The 19,944-nt window shown below is 39.8% G+C and overlaps 1 protein-coding gene across 4 annotated transcripts in view; it reads right to left on the reverse strand.

Moving 5' to 3' along the window:
- The window catches only part of LOC117229670 (uncharacterized), a 447,677-nt gene that overhangs the window by 216,551 nt on the left and 211,182 nt on the right, over positions 1 to 19,944 (reverse strand). The gene's annotated exons all lie outside the window — the stretch shown is intronic.

The raw sequence follows: 19,944 nt of genomic DNA on the forward strand, positions 1-19,944 counted from the left end.
TATTTACTGTGGTTTTACAATATCAACGTACATAAAATTATTCCATTGACATGCACTGTGTGAAATCGTTAATGTTACACATATGTAAAGCTGATAGCGAATGCGTTCATTACATCACAAATTCCACAAAATGTATTTCTTCTGCTTATGATCGATAAGGAAGAACGACTTCGCTGGCGGTATAAGAATGTCGCTAAACCGTAAGACGGTAAACTTTCATTTTATTCATACCTAAGATTCTCCAAACAATAGACGTGCTTCTTATCCGTCGAATTTAGAGCTGCATTAAAGCCTGTAAGCAAATTCATGGCGGAATATAAGACCCCGCCGCCGCGCCGGTCCCGAACTCATTTTGAATTCAACGTCTTCAGCAGATATCGTGGCTCACTCGGTTCTCCGTCGCCTCAGAGGACTTTTCGTCGAATCGTATTATCGGCATAGAACACCGCCCACGATGAGACGACCTGTAACGAGTCCTCAGCGTCGAAATTGCTTCTTCGTTGGTGATCGACTTCAAAGGATTCGTCTACGCGACGAGTCTGTGCTCGTAAGTAGCGGGAGAGGTCTGAACGGTTACGCAAGCGGCTATACGTACTGGGAACACCATGCTGATTCAATTCGGACCCGCAGTCTCGCCTTCGCCGTTCTCCATAAAAGAGAAACGACGAACGTTCCATAACACGTCTCGCTGATTACCATATGTCAAGACATCTGGTAATGCCCCCCCTTCAATTTTTCCGGCTGAAACGCGAGACGCTTAGCCACCATAGCGTCGGGCTACGTTTATGTTGCTACCGCGGTAAAAGTCGTGGCAGCGTCGATCAGAGTCACGATAAAAACTGCTAAAAAATATCTTCCTTTGGTGCGCTTATAGCAGAACTGCGTCAACGATGCGGTTTCAGTAGTTTAACCCTTAAATGCATATTGTTGCCAATTGTATACATTCCAGTTCCACTTAATTTTATTCAAAAACCTGAGTATGTGCGCTTCCGAACACACGTTGATAACAATAGACAATAGACCATGTGTGAAAGAAAAGACTTGACATTACTTTTGGCGAGTAAGTTATATGTTTTTTGACATTTGAATGTGGTGGGTGATAACCTTCAATGTGTTACTTGGAGAGATATTTTCTTTTTTCGAGTTCCCTACAAAGGAGTGATTTATCTAATTGAAAAAAAATACTTCTCATCTGTTGTCAGGTAAGCTATGAATGTTTGATGTTGCATTTGAAAATTTTATTGGATATATGCCAGATTTTTGGCCATTTGTTTACGTCAACAATAATTTTAGTAGTAAACGCATATTGTTGCCAAAAGTCTACATACAACTTTTTTTCAAAATAAATGCTCAATATTATAACCTAGATTTTTTTATTTATTTTTTACGCAACCTATGACTACATTTCTATAAAAAACGACTTTTTAAAATTCAAAACAAAAAATCATGCATTTAAGGGTTAAGGTTTAGTTAGCGAAGATGGACCGCTAGAGTGTCGATGATGCATAAGAATTATTGTCATTAAGTAACAAGTAAATATTACGTACATTGTATTATCAATTTGACTATTATATCCGCTGAAAGTGGGGAACGGAATTATTTCCAAGATTTAAATTTTTTAAATCAAACAATCGTTTTTTATAGGAATGTAGTCATAGTAAAAAATAAATAAAAAAATCTAGGTTATAATATTGAGCATTTATTTTGAAAAAAAGTTGTATGCAGACTTTTGGCAACAATATGCGTTTATTACTAAAATTATTGTTGACGTAAACAAATGGCCAAAAATCTGGCATATATCCAATAAAATTTTCAAATGCAACATCAAACATTCATGGCTTACCTGACAACAGATGAGAAGTATTTTTATACTGAATTATACTGAATTATTCAGTGTACCAAATTTGATTAGTATTTGCAAAATGAATTATTTTGGTAAGTAAATTACTGCGATTATGTATGATTTGTGAGATTACTGGATTGCCAATCAAAGCGTCAAGGGGACGTCAACGTCGTTTTGTTTTAAAATCGGAAATGTGTACATAGTTATCGTTTGATCCACAATCAAAGAAATTATTTTGTGAGAAATTGATCTTTTCAGGTGGTCTTTTTCATGCAGATTTGTATGTTCAGTAACGCACAACCAGAGTTGCCAGGGAATTGATGGCGCGCGGAGTTTCCCTAACGTCGCATCCCCCGCAATCGTCCATAAATTTCTATCGTCCCTCAATCTTATCGGCGAGTCTCGGATAGGAGGACACAGAAGTGTCCTGGACAAAAAGCTAACTTACGCATCGTCACGTGACGATCTAGCGTTGCTACGTATCCCCTCTATTACACCAACTTTAGTCTATCGGCGATTGCGGGACATCGGGCAAGGGGCGGACAAAGAGATTCCTCGCGCGCTATCAATACCCTCGCAACACTGTGCACAATGAACAATTGAATCGTGCAAGGCACACAGAGCGCAAAAGGGCGCGTCCCCGAAATCCGTTAGACGCACAATTTAAATGCATAACATAATGTTTTTCTACGCTTCGCTCCTGCCGTTGCGCGTTCCTCTGATCGTTTATCGCAGCTAAAACGTAAAAGCACGTGTAACTTGTAACATCACGGTCGAACGAGTTTTTTTCATCGTACATTTAAGGTATTTTATAATCGATTATTTCGCTATAACAACCTGTCACGCGTGTAATAGAATATTCGCGTGGAGGATAGATAAAACGGATTCACGAAGTTTTAGCAACGAACATGTTCAATTGTATAAAGCGTTAATTATTTTAGGTCCTTTGGAGTTAATGAAATTTTAATTGAAAGCTGCACGAACCAGTCTGTATAGAAAGTGTTGCATTTTAATCTGTCGATACGTACATGTACAAGTATAACGTTATTGCGTGTTATAGTAAAATGAATAAGTGTACATACAATACAGAACAATACAATGAATTATTGCTATATTTCATTTGTAGCGAATTATATCTGCATAAAAATTTGTAATCTAAACAATTTATAAATGAAGCGCTTACTTGACACTGTCGACTTTTCGTCATTTTTCCCTGAACATCATCCTCAACGCGCCGATTAGAACTAATAATTCAGCTCTCGATTAGAGCGATTTTTCTCCAACCTATTCCATTATTCCAGGGAAGGATTTAATCTTCCGCGTCCCGTTTATTCAAACACTGTTCACTGGAAAGTGTGCAGAGTTTTAATTATCTCTTGAGAAGATTTGCATGGTCGTGCTGCAACAATTGCGCGCGATTCCCAGCGTTCGTTTAACATGGCCCATAACGGTACAGTTAACCAGAAATTATAAGCCATCAGATTTTGTTTCCGGTTTCCGTCTCGGCTACTGCATATTAATTGCTCTGTGCTCGTATATTTTTGGCCGAAATAGTTTCGGAGTATTCGTAACATTTGTTCGTGCACTTATCTCGCGTTTTCCATCTTGCGAGTGCAATTCAAAGTAAAAAATTTCTCAAGAGAAAAAGAACGCCGAATATTAATCGAAGCGAGACAGAAATTCATTTCACTTCTCAGGAAGGAACTTTCCATTGCTTTTAACGTAATCTCGCGAGTATGAGAACAGCAGTTTCTCTTGGAAATTGAAAAGCCGGACCTGTTTCGGAGTTCCCTTAGATCCTTGACACCATTATACAGTGAAACGAAAAGTTCTAGACAAGGGAATCCTGTTCAACCTTGATTAATTAACGGAATCATTTGCGTTTGTACGTTGCTGATTAGTCGTAACCTGTTCGCGTAGCAGCGCAAAAGATGTGTCAAATGAGATTCGATAAATTACTGTCTCTTTCTCTCACAGTCGCCGACAGCCACGAGGTTTCACGGAATTAAGATAATTATGGAAATGAATTCTTTTGAGGCGTCGACAGCTTACGGCTGCGGCGTCAGCTAGTTAGACGGCACATTGAGGCAGACTGCGAAGACGGAATAAAAATCGATCCTGTTTACATTTGCATGATTGCTCCGTCCGAGCACCTTCTGCTTTATATTTTCACTTTACGGAGCTGCAAATGTCGCTACCGCACTTCTCCCCTCGCAAACGATGAATCGTTGATTGATCGAACGTCGAAAGTTGGTTCGGTGGAGGTACGTTTTTTCGTAAATTCGCGAGACTGGAAATTAGTACGAGAAATGGCAACCTTCGACGAATCACAGTTGCAAATAAATTGAATTCTTTGCAGTCGAATATTCTGTTCGAATAACAATTATTTATTATTCGTAACAAATTGTTCTACCTATTTATTCGAATAATTCTTCATTTCTTATGCGACTAAATTATTCGAGTAAAGATCGTAAAATTAGTCGAATTTCTTTCTTTTTTGCGTAATTTTTTGATCATATACACAAAAAGTTTGGAATCACTACGAGTTTTAAGGAAAACAGTTTTACCGTACTCCGAAGCATTTCTTCAATTTGCTTGCAATATTCCGCAGAGAATAACCCTCTTCTCTAAATGTCACAACAGCAGATTAGAGCAATTGAATGCCTTTGTGAAAGAGAATAATAACAATGTATGACAAATGTGGCTTTTATACCTTTTTTCAAGTAATCTAATCATACAAGTAAATATCTTAAAATTAGTACATTCCTGTTAATACCTAGTATATTAGCAGTGCATCGGTGCAGCGTGTATAAGAATATTCGATTTCAATAAAAATCTGATTTCAAACTTTTGGCTGGCAGTGTCTGTCCTTCGTTTGCATTCGAAGAATGATTACTTCTTGATGCACTAATGATCAATCCCAAAAGTAACAAACCTTCGAAACATAAAAAGCCGAACACGTAACTTGCATACACCTAAACATGTGTATAACGAGTGTAGGGCGCAGAGTCCCCTAATTCCGGTCGCTGCGAGACCGAGAAACACGATTGAATTTAATAGCGGCTCCTGAGCTGATTCGAGCACGAGTCATCGGTGCATCGATAACCTCAATTAACATATCAACGTGACAATCCTAGATACGCGGTTCCCAGCGGTAATACCTTTAACCGTTCTGGGACCGTTCCCGTGTACCTGAGCTGGCTCATTCAAATCATGATAGAGCACGAGACCCGTACAAAGAGACACCGGCACGCTGTCGCGGCATTGTCGCGTCAAGTCTCGAATATGATACCACGGTGTCGCCATTGTATCGAGTGCACGGTTTTGAATTAATTGCCACGTGGCGTCGACGGCTCTCGCGGGTCGGTACCCGGTCCTTGCGCGACGTCGCATCGACGCGACAGCTCCAGGCTCCGTCGAATTCCCGATAGCAGACGTATTTCCCGACGCGTAATCCGGTCGGATAAAAGTTTTGATGGGAGTTACGGCCAGCACACAGCTGCGGATAGCCCAAATACGTGGCTTTTATCGGCGGCTGCGAAAAAATTGCTTTTTAGTTTCATCTAACCGGCCCGCAATCCGCTGCCTCGACGACATTTCCTAGCCGGCCAACGATTTGTTCGCGGACCAGTTTTCCCTCGAGATACGATAACGGAGGATTGCTTGCGGGATAAAGTCAATTAGATTGATTACGAATCGCGAATTTAGTTCAAACGCTTGTCTCCTCTATTGCACGGCTTAGAAATTCGATTCCCTTCTTATCTCAAATTTTCGAGTTTTATTTGCCCCTTTCGCGATAGTCTTTTCACCGTTCTTGCGAAAGTAATGAAAATTGTATCGCAGTTTACGAGAGAGAAGGTTCTCTTTTTTTAAATGACAGTTTTGTACGCCGCAACCACTACGAGGGTTATTAGCAGCGTTAATTAAGAGATTCTTAATTATAATTTTGTTGCGTGATGAGGTTATCTTTTAGTTGAGGGTCCAATTTGTGTTTACGGCGAAGGACATTGTATCTTGGGAAATCTAGAATTAGGTGGTCTGTTGTAATTAGTCTGTTACAATTGTTACATGTCGGAGCTTGTTCCTTCGTTATTGCAGTGGTGGGAATAATTGTAGACCTAAAGGAAGCCTTACGTTTTTAGTGATACTTAACACTTTATCGACCGCTAGCCTATTTATCGGCTTTTCGATTGCCAATGTTTATCGATCGCTATCCTATTAATCGGCTTTTCGATTGCCAATGCTTATCGACCGATAGCCTATTAATCGACTTTTAGCTATCGACGGTTTTCGCTTCTTTACTGTTTTGTTAGTAGCTGACCTCCTGTATGCTGACCTCCCCATATCCTTATGAATTATAATTATAATAATAATTATTATTTATTATTATTTTTAAAGGAATAAGCACAACACAATGAATAGCGAAAATTTAGCCGGTACTGGGAGCAAATGCGCGCGCGACTAAGCCAGTCCTTACTGAGTGGCAGCCTCAACCACGACCGGACGATAAAGTGTTAAACAAAAACTTAATAAAATATCACATTTGTATGTTTCTATGTTAGAAATAATAGGCGAGGACATTTGAATGGTTAATCGGTGTGTTCGCAACTTATTTTACAATCTGATCAGCTCCTTCGTTTTCTGGAGTGGCTGCGTGTCTCAGGATCCAGGCGAGTATTATTCTGTTTCCCATCTCGGTGGTTCCGTGGAACATTGAGAAAGGAGATTCTGCTCGTAATTTTAGCTGGAAAGTATATTAACACGGTCGCCACTAGTATTTTTCGGTAACAGCTTTCATTGTTATAATGGTGTATGCGCGAGTGTATTATATCCCCTTTGTGGGAGCACAAACTTTATCAAACAAAGGCTACAAATTCCCTGAATAACGCAGTGCGCTTTATAATTTTGAATATAACGCCGAGCATAAAATGAATTTAACCTTCCCTGCGCAAAATATGAAATCCAGGCAGTCCTGTAACGCTGCCAGCAAACACGTTGAATTAGCAAATTGAACAATAAAATATCGAATTCGCCATAAAGTGTTAGATCATCGAACAATTTGTCTCGTTTCGCATCGATCGAAATCACTGGCTAACGCTCAGCTTTATTTTCAATTTACTCAACGGGAAAACTGTTGAATAATTACGTTAGAACAATGGAACTGAATAATAATAACAAATAATATGGAAACGCAACATTGTGCAATATATGCGACGATCACTGGATTAAGCGGAAATAATGATTTCGAGCTAATTAACGTCATATAATTAATGTCATACGTATTCTTCCAGATATATCTCGACGGATATCTAAATGATTATGGAATAATTCAGTGGAAACAACGATCTAAATGCAAGCACAAGCGATCCTGTGTGCGGTACGTGCGTGCACTAGAAATGTAAACTCCATATCGCAAGTAGAGAACTAGTTGTGCTGCAACGCGAGTAGTTCGTAAATATTATTCGCGAGCGCTGGCTTGTACTGGCATTTGTTCGATAAAAACGTATACGGGAAATGATTAATTCTCGAATCTCATGCGAATCGTTTACGGGTTGCTACGCAGCCTTCGTAAAAAGGGGGGCACAAACATAACGGGGGACAAACGATAGAAATGACCCACAGTCACGTTGTTTGTTCGCTTAACACGTTTTATGTATATATTTTATTCACGATCCATTTTACGCAATTCCGGTCGCGCTGTTATCGATTCAGAACGTTAATTCTGTACACGCGTCACGTACGTCGCACGAGGAAAGAGTAAATGGACAAGTTTTAAAACTCATTGATGTAAAATGCAATAATACTGGTTTCACGTACACGTACGCGGCAATTTTGTCGTTACTCGCATTCATCGTGTGCCCTAACACCGACGCACAGAGAAGTATCTCGTCTCAAAAGATGGCCAAAATTATTTGATTCGTTTCTGTCAATACTTTGGCAATGAAATCTCACCATTATTTACTACAAGTCGCGACAAAATGCACAGGATAATAAATTAACGAATAAATTCAGAAGTGTTTATTAAAATTATGTTTGTTTATACTATTTTACTTTAATACAAATTTTCTTTTGTAATTATGGATTTAAACGAGTTACTCTCATTTTTCATCGAGCACATATCGTTCTGACTCGTCTGTGTTTCTATGTGTCTCACGTTCCTCTAAGTTTAATTTAATTAAAAACGATTAGAAATTCTTATATGCACGATTTGGCAGCTAATCCTTTTTATACTGTGAACGGAAAACTGTACTGATTTTAATGACATCAAAGCGAGCATTGAGACTCACTTAGAAGCAACAGTAAAATTCTAAATGAATTATACGCAAGTTAAAGTAGGCCGCTGAATTATTGGTCATTTTTTAACAGCTCTAATCGCAAAAGAGAGGTAGTGTAAAACATAATATTTAATGGAAAGTAATGTGCACACCTATTTAAACGACTTCTTCGACTTAAGGAACAAGTTTAATTAATGAGTGAGTACGAGAGAGAAATGAGTAATTCGCGGAAGCTAGTTATCGAAAAATCTCTTCAAATTTAATAAAACATAACGCTTCGCGAGTAGATCAAATAAAATAAGAAGTATTGGAATATTGTTTTTTATATATTCAACTATCGCAAACAGCAAATATTTTATATTTTATACAATATTTTTTAAATCAAACTTTGGTCAGCGTTTCTGGCCAAATACTGCACTGTGCGATATAACTATCGTTCCCGTTATGTTTTCTTCGATCATCTATTAGAATTCCTGAAAATGATATTTAAAACAGATACAATTTCACCCTTTCTTTCACCGTTTCGCCGTTATCGGTCACCATTTCTCATTGTCATTGCGCCGATATTACTTCAGAAGTGTTCCATGGAACAGTATAATCAATACACAAACGCGTTACGATACGAAACAAAAGAATCGACGTCCTAATAGACGAGAAGCCATTCACCCGAACGTACACAGAAATATCGCGGACAAGTGAAGCGTCAATTTATCATCGGTTCGTCATTGTTCGTTTTGCAAGATTGTAGATAGAAACTATGACGAAGAGGAAACACTTCTTCTTCTTTTTATTTAGTCAGCCAACCAGCAACCTTGATATCTCCAAATACGATATACAATACGCGCAATACTGTCTTTGCTATATTTTATAATTTAGAACATTTTTAGATTTGTTTTCTTACTAGTTTGTCATATTTTCATAGCATAGTGCTGCATACGTTCAACTAATTGAATCATAGATTTCAATATGTCTAAAATATAGTTATGACATAGTGAATCATAGACTAGTATTATAAGCTTCGTAATTTTGTATCCATGTTAGAGAAAGTGCTATAAATATTATTATTTATGTCCAAGATATATTTGTTTATACAATACTATTAATAATAGATCTAAATATCGATTAATTCACAGATAAAATATAGAAAATTGGATAAATAATTAATAAATATAAATATACGATAAATTAGCATTACTATACAGAGTGTCCCATAATTATGTTATCACCTGGAAAAGGGTGATTCCTGAGGTCATTTGAAGTAACTTTTTCCTTAGAGAAAACACAATCCGCGGTTTTGTTTACGAGTTATTTATGAAAAATGCTGGCCAATGAGATGCGAGCTCAGCTGGCGTTAAGCGGCCGAGCCAACAAGCGAAAATGAGCTTCGTGCGCTCATTGGCTAGGCGAGTTCGCCTCTTATTGGTCAGTGTTTTTCGTTAATAACTCGTAAACGAAGCCGCAGATTGCATTTTTGCTAAGGAAAAAGTTACTTTAAATGACCTCGGTAATCACGCCTTTTCGGCTGTTAACATAATTATGGGATACCCTGTATTTTCCAAGTATGTCCGTTAAGACTTGACTATCAATATTAATTTATATGATGACAATTTCGTACTAAATACAAGTATGTGCATGAATCACGATACACAGCAAATGGTTACTGGAAAATTCAATAGCATACTTTTAGTACCATATCTTCAGTACTATACTTTCGGTACTATGCTTTCAGTACGATATTTTTGATGCCACGACTTTCAAGAGAAACATGTTTTCTACTGCCAAATTTGTCCGGTGTGCCAAAATGCCAAAATATTCTGGAAGAGGACGTCGCCGAATTTTCCCAGAAATTGTTTTACGTTTCACAAGTTGCCCTTTCAAGCGCCCCCGCTAGAAGAGCCCCAGCTGCATTAGCGAAGGTGTTAAGCACATCACGTGGGTACCCGTGAACCCGGAAGATCCTCTGTATCAGCGGGGCCGATGTAGTCACGTACCGTTTAGGCGGCCAAGATTGCGGCTGGTAAAACGGGATCCAACATAAGAGAATCCGGCGAGCCGGAAAAGACGATGCGGGCGGAAATGGATGTCAGGGCCGGGGAAGAAAAAAACGTGTGAAACGACGAGGGCGTATTAGTGAAACGCGACCGTTGCCAGAGGAATGACATAAATAATTGAAACGCTCGGCGCATCGGTCCGATATCCGAAAACCGGAAGCTGTCGAGTCTCGTTCTTATCCGAGATGGTATGGGCCGCGCCACATCGCTGCGTACCTCGCAACGTTTCACTTTGCCGGCTGGATTTGGCATCGCGTGTCTAGCCGTAAAAGCGTGAACCGACTTCTCCTGCCTTTTCCTTTTATAACCATCAGGCTGGACGAGGCAACGGAAGAGAGGCGAGAGAAATGGGGAGAAGAACAGGAAAGAAGAGAAAAGCCGGAGAAGGAAGTCTGCCGAGGATCGGTGAGCTATCCCTAGGAAATTGGATGCTTTTATTTCGCGCGGTTTCTCCAGATGCATCGGGATGCAGTTCCGTCTATCCTGTGTTCTGCCCTTCGTTCCCGTTTCGGCGCGCATCGTCGTCCGTCAAACGAAGTTAGCCTGTGACCGAAAAATCCATTCGATTCCCTGTGTACACGGCCCGGTATTTGCACTTTCACGGTTCCGATGCATCGCGAAGAACGCAATTTTTCAGGCGCAGATCACGTTCTGGAAAATTAAATGAACCCGTTTGACATCCACGATATTGCCAAGCGACGGAGTTGTTTTCCCGTAAAGCGTCCGCGCACGTGTTCCTGCGATTTTTAAGTCGCGAGACAGCGAGCGGGTTTTGAGGTATGGAGAACTTCGCAATGCTAGGTCATGTTATTTGTATTTAATAGCTGGTACACTCCTGCAAAATAATTGTACGAATATGTTTAAAAGTGGTGAAATTATGTTCTAGGTTTGATAAGACCGTTATACGTTGAGCTGATATTCATATGTGTGTGAGAGAATTTTGAACAAAGAAAAATGATTGTACCCAACACTATTAAAAGTCGAAATATGTAAAATGAAAGACTGTTTCTACAGTGTACATTAATGTATTAATTGCCACGCTGCAACCTCAAGAATGTCACAAAATTGAAGTACCTTATTTAATCAAACTAAAATTAGGAAGTTAAATTGTATTACAACTATTAATTTTTCAGCGTTCTAACAATTTGCGGAAGATGTAATAGAAGATGTAGAAAGATGTAATAGGATGTAAGAAAGATGTAGTAGATTGCGTGAAAATTGATTTCCAAATCTGAGCAAATTATCACGCAGTAAAAAAGTGTTAAATGTATAACTCCAAGTTAAATATACAAATGTATATAGTTAAAGGTAACAAATAAATGAGTAAGGTGAACAGCACTCCACGTGCTCGCCCAAAAGTACACGACATTCCAACAGCCCCATTGAGAATCTCCTATTCGGTATGACATGATCGCGAAGAAATAAATTCTACGGTAAATAAATAATTGTGCCTGTTACTCCCTGTTAGCCTGTTAGTTAGGAGAAAGTTCAAATTGCTGATGCGACTTTGCCGATGCTCCCAACAATACAGTATTAGGAAAAGTATTATCTGACAAGAAGTTTCGTTGCGCGCTACCATAAGTACACTTCAAGCACTGAACGCCTAATACCCTTGAAATGTGTAATGCTTATGCACGGTATTAATTATAGCAATCTCATAGCACGTTAATCGTACACGCGTGCCTCGTAAACCATTAAACCCTGTGCCCGTGTGTACGGTATGCATCAGAATGTACCACGGCACACGCGTTCGGAAACAATCCCACGAATATTCAAATCATGTCGTGTATCAAGACTGTGGGATCAGTGGTAGGGGCGGGATATAGCGGGTTCGCGCCGCCAGTGAAAACAAAAGAACGGAAAGTTTGCTATTTCTGCACTAGGTATGGTTGGCACTACGCTTATAAATGTACAACTACGCTGAAATACAAAAATTATGCTCAAATGTACAACTACGCTAAAATACGAAAGTGTGTTTAAATAGAAATTACGCTGAAATATAGAACTATGCTGGACTATGAACTACGTCGAAATATAGTAAATGGGTTTTGTGTCACGCTTCAACGACCCACGTCGTCATCGAGTCATTAAGCCCGCTCAAACATCTACACATCAACACGCACGCGCATTGATACGTTTCGTTGGAACACGCGCGTGATCGCATTCCACAAGACTGTGATATCAAAAGTAGCATTAAATTAACACGTTCCGTGCCGAGCTTTTTTTACTCGAATCTTCACACTTTGATATTTTACTAAAACTTGATGTATTACGTGCAATTATTAATTCTCGTACACATAACAACGTAACAAAAACTTATCAACGCCCATTCTTGCGGTGGAAATTGATTCTTCGGTTCTAAATTTCTTGTAAACAATTTGTTCAGTTCACTAAGTAAACATGCAAGCGTGTACCATCGATGGTACACGTGGCACGGAACGTGTTAATTAGCTATTGCAATCTCTTCGAAAAGTGATATCTTGTTTAAATACAAAGAATATCGAAGTACACACAGGAGCAAAATTAAAGCATCGATAATTTATGGCTGAAAAATTATCAATCTTTGAACAGCCGTAACTCGGTTAAAAGCTATCATAAAATTGTGACTTTTTCTTTAAATTAAGTGTCTTTTTTCAAGTATCTATTTTACGATACCATATTCTAATTTTTAATATGATGCATCCCCATGACTTTAGTATTCTAAATCTGAGGGCATGTTCGCGATAACGAAAAAATGCAAAATTTAACATCCTCTATGGACTTGGAAAATTTGTTTTCAAGCATGGCCTTCGCAACGTCCTAAAGTTTGGACTTTCCCCTTTAATTTGATTGTAGTTTTAGCAAATTAAATCGCTACGACTTTTCCTTGCAAACTTCTAGCGCTTTAAATCATAAATGTGCCACCGACACTAGAATAACTCAAGGAATTAGAATAACCCCGAGGAGGTTGCACGGTCAGACTTGTACCTCATGTGTATATGTATCGTGTGTATTTAGCTTGTTTTTAGTGTATATTCAGTGTACGTCCAGTGTAAAGTAGTTATATGCTCTAAGTGCGCTTTGTCTATATATGTCGAGTGTATTACATTTAGTATTAGATCTACCGGAAAGCTTGCGAAGTGAAAGAAAATAATAAATTTTTCATACACTTAATAACATTTATTGTACAATATAATTTCCGTCGTTATTTACGACGATGGGGCAAGCGCGATGGCAATTTGTAAATACCATTTTTGAAAAATATATGTCTCAAATGAATATGTGCATACGCATTGAAACTTGAAGTGACATTATCGAACAGAACTTTTAGTTGATTTTTAATCAATCAGCTGTTTTCAACGAGTATACTCGTCATGAATAAATGGCAATATCTTGTGTTACGACGAGCATACTCAAAAACAGCTGACTGGTTAAGCAAAGGATATAACATATTTCTCTCCACCACGGATGAAAAATTGTTCTTCAAAACACGATCCGACACACAATTGGTGTATTCGTGTACAATTCGTCAATTGATTGGCGCCAATCGTGACAGAAAAGAGACCAACGAAAGACGGATCGGTATTCTGCTCGCAGCAATGATATTTTCGAGTCCATAAAGCGGCGAATAACTCCGAAATTCATCGTAGCCTATTCCTAGGCTTCTGACCTTCCAGTCGAGCTTCCAAACAGAGGGTTGCAAGGCCGACGTTTGCCAGTAAGTACTGGGCTTAATAATTCCGTGATTCTATGTCTCGCCAGCAGCACGTAGAGCCTCCTCCTTCACGTGCGGAAAAGTGGCACGTTTTTGAATAATACACACGGCGCGGAGATTCTTCGTGGCGCGATGCAACGAGGACCGGGTGGTCCCTCGAGAATATCGCCGTAGTTCCGCGAGTCGAGTTGTGAAACACTCCGCCGCAATTTGGCTGGTCTTGTCTCGGCGAGTCTCTAATAATCGCGCAGCTCTCGCTCTCTCTCCCAAAGACCCTGTCTTTGTCTGCCGAGTGCCGGATAGAGACCCGAAGACAGGCGTTCCTCGGCCGCAAGAGACGAATCGAGACAACAGCGCGTTGCCGAAAATTACCGGGGCGATAGCTCGGATTAATTACAATCGGAACTGTCCCGGGGAATCTCCAGAATCCGTGGTATCGGGGGCTGAACGATAACGAACCGATACAAAATCCAACGAGGAAACGTCCAGCCGCGGCGCATACCGGCCACCAAATTCGTCGGATAATTTATGAATTTCTCCTTGAACTAATGCGGACGAAGAGTTAGTTAGCGGAGGCACGGAACCGTCGAAATCTCGAACGGATTATTGAGATTGGGAACTAACTAGCTACTATTACGAGACCTAAATTTCTGATAATTCATCTTTATTTGGAGAGATGGATCATTGCTGACGAATTCTTCGGCTATCTTCGGTATGCACGTGAAATTCTTGATGAAGTAAGGCACTTGGATGAATCGTTACGCCAAAATGTTGAAAGGGTCTTCTTTACGGTTTAAATATTGCGATTATAAATAACATTCCATTTCTAGCATAATAGAAGATTGGTTAGGTATTGTATTGTCTGTAATTAGTATTTCGTTCCGCGGGATAACCAAATTAATGGTTCATTATATTTCCGATTTACGAACACATTTGTTTGCGAACTATTATATGTTCATTACTATTGTTATTGTAACTATTATCATCGAAATCGTAATTGGTGGCTGTATCAATCAATGTATCCTTTGTCCGAAGAATAGATTCAGATTGAAAAAAGGCTAATGCTTCGAATCGTGGATGTAATAATATTCAACAAAATCAGAGTCACATGTTCATATAGAGTCACATATTGGAATTTAATTATGCATTGCAACATAATTACGCAGCATAATTACTTCTAAAAGTAACAACAAGAGTGAATAAGAAAATCAGAGAATTTCTAATATAATATTTACGAATGTTTCGATTATATTCAATTAAGGTTCGGACTTTATAAGGCACTTATGGAGCGTTCGAAGCTACCTCGTAAAATGTCGAGTATACTTGCAATTTACTTAATCCCATCTCTGCTATTTATGCGTTAACTCCTTGCGGACCGAACTGTACGCGGGGAGTTCTTGAGAGTACTTGGGAGAAAGGTGGAATACGCTTGAAGATTATAACACCTATTGATTAACGCTCGCACGTTGGAGCCCACGATCGACCATTTGCACCCAGAGCGTAAATATTGTAATTTGACCATCTAGTTTCTGACGGTCAATTGAAATGTTCACATGTTTCATTAAAATCCCTTTGAAAATTAACATGGTTGGTTGCATATTCTAAAATATGTTGAAAAAATTTATAAATAAAATTATGAACGATCGTAAACATAATGAAGACCCGCTGTTGAGTATTAATTCATTATTCGAAGTACATATTCACTAATAAGTTTTTGTTGACAGTTGAAATTTGTGGTTTTTAGATATCTTGGAGTGTGATACTTTTCGAAACAGTCCTCTATGCTCATAAATAGCTTTTGGTTGACCAACATCGCAGAAATTTCAAACGCGACGCGGCTATTCGATTATTGTTCTAATCGGCGCATTCGTAGAATATTGTACACGATGCATCGAAATTCGTAGTTCAACTAAGCAGGTGCTTATTCTACCTGAAAAAGATAAGAGAAAAAGTTTGATGTCGAAAATTGACTTCAAAGTTTGCTCATCTTTGTGTAGAATTTCGTTGTCGTCTATTCTTCTATGACAGCTGTCTCCGCCCAAGACAGCGTTTACCAACATTGACATTGATGGAAACATTCCATTTACTACTGTCGGATGATTAGAAGAAGTCAATCATGTTGGTAGAAGAAGAGCAAGGGGGGGTATTCCGCTCGCTCCGCCTCAACTGCACGCCACTGCACGCCACTTTTTTCTATAACCCCCCGAAATCCGCTTCTATTGGGGGAACGGTCGCCCGCTCCATCCAATCACGTCACTTGCTCAGCTCGTAACTTAGCCAATAATAATCAAAATTTTCCCCCAATTTTCGTTAAGGACAAAGCTATTCAAAACTAGCACATTTTTGCAAGTATTTCAAGGACTGAAGCCAGTAACCTCTCTTTTGCTAGAGCCTCGGCTCTAACGTGAATAATTACACAAAAGTCGTACAGCGAACATTACGGATTACTGTTCCCGCTGGGCAGTGTAATTAGAGGTGCTCCGGTGTAGAGCGATTATTCCCGGGGCATTTCCTCGGCGGTTGCAAAACGCAGGGGCTGCTGGATCCCGTCGGAGCTTGTTCGGGGAACCTCTGTTTGACGGGATCAGCGCCGGGCGAGGAAGATTGAAGCCGAATGCGGTGGAACCGCCTCTTCGGAATACGGCGCAATTTGCCGCGTCTTGTCGGGGAGTAGCTTAATCGCGGTGCGGACTCCGAGCGGAAAGCGGAGTCGCAGCTCAGCCAGGTACGTTTGTGTATCCAGCATCCAACGATCCTGGTGCGCGGCCACCTCGCGTCGAAGACACCATCGTAGAAGCGTCGGTACGTGGAACCTGCGAGCCCGGGTCCGTGTCGAAGCGAGGACCGAGGAGCGAGCGAGAGGGTAGTTCGAGTCGAAGTAAGGATAAGCAAGCGATGTCAGTCAGTCAACTGGAAATCGCTTACCGGCATCTCTCCATCCCACCCTCGGTGTCTAGCTGTCTGTCTTCCTCCGCTCCGAGCTTCGAGTATTTTACATTTCCTCCCCGAGCAGCTTGCACCTCCTCCATGCCCGATTCTCATCCTTCTTCCCGAGGAACCAACGCCCTTTCGCCTCTTCCCCGCGACCTCATGACGCGCAAGACCGAAGTTATACTGCGAATCAATTTGCCAGAGGCCATTCGGACGAAATCGCGTCGGGCGCAGATTATAAATTTAAATGTAAACCGACGTGTCTCTCCCTGCGGAGCTGCGACCGTCGCGACGACCGCGGTCCCCTTGTCTTTTGCCGTCCCTCTTACCGCTTCTTCTTCTTCTTCTTCTTCTTCGTCGCCTCCTTCTTCGTCTTCTTCCATCCGCACCCGCACGGTCTTCGTCTTGTCTGCCGCGAAGTGGAGCCCGCCCCGTCAAGTCCGATAGCAAGGCTAGGTTCCCTGAGTAATTGCCGGTTACCGATTTCTTGGGATTGTTTAAATGGCGACGATTTCGTGGGCGGGACCGACGCTTCCTGTTCCCACCGGTGTTTACCGGCGCTTTCTCTGCGAACGGTGCTTTTAACTGCCGTGTACCAGCCCAGCGATCCCGAAACGGCGTTCGAAAATTAGCTAGCCCGCCATTTTCACGCTTTACGGGAAACTTAAACCTGTACACCGGGGATTACATTTTATTCATCTCGTTTCACGATGGGAACTTTTTTTCTTCGCAATGGAAAGTTACATTATCACGGTTGAAGTATTTAGCAAAATGGCTTTTCAATTGTTCGTTGTTTATTTCGGCAAAATGTTTCACGATATATTTAGAAAATGTATGAATCAAATATTTCCAGTGTCTCTTATTGTTAGGTGAATCGTTATTAAATATATAGAGGGTATCTATGTGTAAATGTCCAAAACAAATATCTCGTAATGTACAAAAAAGTTTAATCGGAGAAATTAACACGGTTTTAAGTCAGGTACGAGATGCACGTGAATTATTTGTTTTATTTGTGATCTTTCCAAGTTATGAAGATCAACTTCGTCTTTGTGAATAGATACATATAATATTTTTGGCATATTAGTTAATAGAGATTATTTGCAATCAATGTGATATCTTGTTAAAAACCGTTGTTATGCATCGGATAGAAGGTAATCGGCATTTTAACAATATGTTTACAGAATCCGTCAAAATGACGGGTGACTAACTTTTTAATTTATGATTGTTCGAATAGTAATGATACATTTATAAGTTATTCATTTAATATGTGTTAGTTATGGTAGAGATTACGATAACATTTGTTAAAAATCATAATAAATGTCTCATTGTTATTTCTATAAACTAAACAGTTGCTTTAAGTGCTCCGGAAATCTCTAATAATCGGCATCTGAACATTGTCGCTTGCTATTTTAAGCCTTTAACACGTCCGTGCCACGTGTACCATCGATGGTACACGCTTGCATGTTTACTTAGTGAACTGAACAAATTGTTTACAAGAAATTTAGAACCGAAGAATCAATTTCCACCGCAAGAATTGGCGTTGATAAGTTTTTGTTACGTTGTTATGTGTACGAGAATTAATAATTGCACGTAATACATCAAGTTTTAGTAAAATATCAAAGTGTGAAGATTCGAGTAAAAATAGCTCGGCACGGAACGTGTTAAACGTGTATAGCAAAGATACAGTACAAATTACTACCTTATTGCGCTTTAAAATATGTGTACAAATACTTTTGTCCCCCGCTGTAAGTCTTCTGTCAATAAACAAAGGTGGTCCACGATATTTGAGCAGTCTCTGTAAGGTTCAGTAGACTGTTTCAAGCAAAACTGCCTCGGCATTAACTGGAAGAATTTGTAAGTTCAGAAAAATGTTCCACCGTAAACCCGAACGGTCTCCCATGTTTCAAGTTGCGATCGCTACAGAGTAAGTTCGCAAGTGTTGTTACGTTCACTGAAACTCCCTCAATCGTTTGCCTTCTCGAACGCATTAGTCGCGACGAAGTTAAGCACTCTGATTGTACCATTTTTAAATCGAGCAGTTCGACTGTAAGAATATCTCGTGGAAGTGGTACAAGGGAAAATTAGCCGGGCCGGTCGCGGAAAGTTAAGTAAAAATTGCTGCTGTTTTATAATAGGAAAATAAAAGTACGGGTCTTTAACCGTTCCGCGAAAGCAGTTAAGTTCGCGGGTAACTTGGCGAACCGCTGCTCCATGGTTTTGCGAACGTCTTCGTCGAGACTAGTTTACGATGCATTGAAAATTTCCGCGAGTTTGTTCCCGGAGTAGACGCATCGTGACATCGTGACCGGTCGCGAAATATAAGTTAAACCACGAGGTATAAATGGAAGGACATTTTGACGATATGCGGTAGATCCTTCAATTGCAATTTCCTCAGACAAAATTTTGTAAATTTTTGTGATATGCCTTTACGCTACATTTCAGTTGCTCTCGTCGGTAAAAAGATTTTATAAGCATCCTTTTGTGCAATTAACGATCTTCCATAAAATTATATACAGTAGAACCTCGATTATTTCTGTTATTTCATACTTCATCATGTCGTATCATATTTATGTAATTTGTTATAACATTTCCCATTTTCCTTTTTGTTTATACTTTTTTAAATTATCATTATTCCATTGTATTCTTGTATCGTATAATAAAGGGTACATCCCGGTAAACGAAGAGACATTATTATTAGTGTTATTAGTACACGGGTATCCAATATCAGAATTCCCTATTGTCCAAATACGTTCCATATTTAATCCGCTTAATCTAAGGCATCCATATGCAAAACGGTTTCCCGTATAGATCGACGTAGATTAAATCTACCACTGTAATCATTCTATTATCCGTACATTTGAGGGATTTTCATTTTGTATATCTCTAGCGTGAAAACACTGGTCGTTCGATCAAATGTATCACCATTTTGGAAACTGTAGAAGTTTTTACCTTTCATACATTTTTCTATAAATATTTCGTTGATTCGTGGACTCGTCTTTCGGTACGTCTATTCCGAACAACATCGTACCAATTAACCGTGCGGCTTAAGGTTGCCGGTAATAAATGAAACGTCATTTCCTGTACAAAACAACAGTATAGCTTTTTGTTCGGACGTCGGTTGAAAGGAAGAACTCCGGAAACCAGTAGCCA

The sequence above is a fragment of the Megalopta genalis genome, chromosome 3, assembly GCF_051020955.1.
Source record: "Megalopta genalis isolate 19385.01 chromosome 3, iyMegGena1_principal, whole genome shotgun sequence".
In the NCBI taxonomy this organism is placed as follows: Eukaryota; Metazoa; Arthropoda; class Insecta; order Hymenoptera; family Halictidae; genus Megalopta; species Megalopta genalis.